Source organism: Elephantulus edwardii, unplaced genomic scaffold, assembly GCF_000299155.1.
Source record: "Elephantulus edwardii isolate Elephantulus edwardi_28Jun2011 unplaced genomic scaffold, EleEdw1.0 scaffold00093, whole genome shotgun sequence".
NCBI lineage: Eukaryota > Metazoa > Chordata > Mammalia > Macroscelidea > Macroscelididae > Elephantulus > Elephantulus edwardii.
In genome coordinates, this window is record NW_006399843.1 from 13,194,009 (window position 1) to 13,197,543 (window position 3,535).

General features: G+C 40.5%; 1 pseudogene; it reads right to left on the bottom strand.

Annotated features, from left to right (window-relative positions):
* Positions 1–863: 863 nt before the first annotated feature.
* On the bottom strand, positions 864–1,907 carry LOC102861763 (annotated as a pseudogene).
* Between the last annotated feature and the right edge of the window lie 1,628 nt (positions 1,908–3,535).

Here is a 3,535-nt window from a genome sequence, read left to right on the forward strand (position 1 = left end):
TCTCTAATGCATATTAGGTGATGGGAAAAGCCATGGCTTGCATCAGGCACACTTGAGTCTTTAAATGGCTATCATTGCTTTTCAAGACTTTGTTTAGGTCTCTGACAGCAGACTTTCCCATTACTATCCATCCTCTTGCCTGCTGGTACCAAGGGTGTTGCTTGTGGATGCATGTAAGATGAAATCATTGACAATTCCAATCTATGTGGTGTTCTCATTTTCCATTAGACCATGTAATTCTTGTCAGTTTGCTGTACTTGGAAGAATGATCTAGGCTGATGGAAAATGCAAACATACACAATGCTTAGTTTAAGGGGAAAACTATCAACTGCTTAATCTGTATCTAGTTCTGCAAGGGTGACCAAGAAAATATAAAGGAGACAGTCAGTTTGCATTTATTCTGGGAAGAACTAGAAAAACAAGAACTCAGCTTAAGAGTAGCCATCTGGGGACGTATATAGAGTTTACCATACACCTCTCACAGGCAGTCTTTGTTAACTCTCACCGAAAGACTGGGTTGTTGTTATTAGGTGCCATCAAGTCCAAGTTGACTATGACTCAATAGTGACCTATGACAACAGAGCTGAAACTTACTTTATCCTGTGCCATCCTCACAATCTCTGATATACTTGAGCCCATTGATAAACTCACTGTGTCAATCCATCTTGTTGAGGATATTTTCATTCTCTGACACTCCACTTTTCCCAACGGCCTCTCTTTTTTCCCCCCCTTCCAGTTTGTACTTTATTTAAATTAAATGATACATAAAGTTACAGGGAAATGGCTTTACAGTATACTTATTTTGATAATATAGAAATTTACATATTCACAAACACATAGAGCATACACTACCATTTAAGCTTTTAGTTTAGGTAGTCAGAGTCTTCTGGAATTACTAAGTTTTTATCAATTTTATTTTCTTCAAATTTTCTTTTTACCCAAGAACTTTATTGCAAATATGCTATCAGTCCATCTGTTTACATCTTCTTTGGCTACTTTATTTGCTTGACATATTTCTTCCACAACTTGTGCATCACATTCTTTATATTTTTCTACTTCTGCCTTGAGCTGTTCCTGTGGGTGTCGAAGGGAAGAAAGCTCCTTTGCTAGCTTGGTTCATTCTTCTGTCTCATGTCGACCAATTTTTGCTTTCTTGATACTTTTTTGTAGGTTTTCATGTTTTAGGCTTCCTTCAGACAACTGATACTCCAGAATCTCTAATTGACATTTCCATGCATGAAGAGCTTTAGTTGGAAAAGCCCAATAACAATTTGATGTTCCAATCCATACCATCATCCACTAAGCTCTGTAGGACTTCTTTTACTGACATTGCAATAATTCCTTTCTCTTTGGGAGCAATCTTCTCCATATCCTTTAGCTGAAACACATCTTTCGTCTCAAAAAATATTTGCATCATGTGCATCCTCTTTTCTTCTGCACTCAGTCCTTTTTTTCTTTGACATGGCTCAGACAGCGAATCTTCCAGCAACTCGTTTGCGTGGGATGAGAGGAGCCCAAATGACCCATCTTCACAATATACCCAAAGTACATGATACAAGTTTCACCATCCTTTCCTGTAAGGAGCTCCCTGATGCATTTCTTCCAAGACAGACATGTTTGTTCTTTAACAGTCCACAGGATAGCCAGTGTTCTTCAATACCACAATGCAAAAGCATAGCTTCTTCTGTCATTCTTACTAATTTTCCGACTTTCAGGAGCATAGGAAGCAATTTAAAAGGCCATGACTTAGATCAGGTGCACTGTAGTCTGGGTAGGACTATGCAAATGTGAGATGTTTACGGCCCACCAAGGGAATTGAATAGCTTGCTAATAGTTTAAGTGAGGTGTGTGGCATACCTGTGGGGTGGAATCATGCAAATAACAAGGTGCTTGGGCAGTTTTGCCATCATGCTAGGCCTTAAAGTGAGCCATCCCAGAGGCAGGAAGCAGAATCTCACTGCAGGGGCAGTAGATCCAGGAGAACAGGAAACCAGGAGACTGATGCGGGACACAACCATGGGTTTCCCAGATCACATGGTAAGAAGGCTGAGTGCCTTTTGGACAAGAGGTTGATTGTCAGAGTGATATCCTTAGGGTCTCTTATACCAGCAGAGCTAAAAGAGCTTTTTAACATTTGTCTGAGCAGGACAAAGGAAGAGGCCTGACTTTGAGAATGACTGAAGAGTCTGTTCTGACTGAAGCATTTTATCCTGAGTTGTTCTTGGTCTTGAATTGTAATCTATTATTTCCCTAATAAACCTCATCATACTGTGTGAGTACTGTACATGAGTCCTGTGTGACCTTTGTAAGCAGTGTGTGCTGTGGAAGACACAGATGGTATTCAGAACTGGCAGAAAGGTTGGAGGACAGAGGCATGTCTGAACTTACTGAACTCGACCTGGGGCTGTTGATGCTGATGGGGATTCTCCTTCCCCTATTGAAGTTTGAGGAAGTCAGAGGATGACCCTACCTACAGACCACTGACTTTAAACTCCTTTTACAGAAAATGCTTTAGAAAGACTCAGACAAGCTCTCAAGATGCTGTATTGTGTTCTTAACAATAAAAATTACTTATTTGGCCTGCGATTTCTCTTACCAGTCCCTGCAACCTGTTGGGTTAAGGCATGCATGCACTCTGACAGCCAAGAATGTTATGAGATTGGCCCCCTCTCCCTGACACTGACTTTGGAGGCCAACGCCTGTTCAGATACTGGATGGTAGAGGTGACCAGGCCAGTTTCCCATGCTATTCCTTTGAAAGAACCAGACAAAACATGCCAGAACATGACTCAGAGTCCTTGAGTCTGTTAGAGTCTAGTCAAATTACAGGTTACTAAAACAGACTATGAAACTGTAGGGAACTGGGAAGCAGAAAGGGAAGGGGTGGTGCATAGTATTTGCAATCAGGACCTGTCTGCTACACATGCCTGTGTCCGGGGTGGCCTGGTGCATTCTGTGGGTGAAATGTATGTGGAGTAATGCTGCCTATATTATGTGATCTGATGCCTCCATTTTCTTTTTTATTTTTCTCTTAAGTAATATCGATTTTAGGGTCAAAGTTTTCACTTAGCAGGTTAGAGTCTTATTTGACAAATTTAATAGAAAATGCTATGACATTAATTACATTTATTATCCTATATCAACATCCCTTTAATTGTGTTCCATTTGTTCCTTTTCCAGTGCTCTAGTTTCCCTGCCCCTTTAACTTCTATCTTTGCTTTTGAGCCATTAGTGACTTTTGGTCTCATGGTTGACTTTGAAGTAGGACACCAATTGTATAGGTGATAACCTTCATTTTGGGTGCCATTCTGCTGTTTCTTTGTAGTAGAGGGGGTCTATTGTTCCAAATGGCTTTCCTAGCCCATTCCCTTTGACTTCCATCACATAATTGGGAGAGAACATGCAAATAGACTGAGTTAGTAGAGATCTATATTTGTTCCCATCCCAAAGAAAGGTGACCCAACAGAATGTGGAAACTACAGAACAATCTCACTGATTTCACATGCAAGCAAGATTTTACTGAAGATTATCCAAAA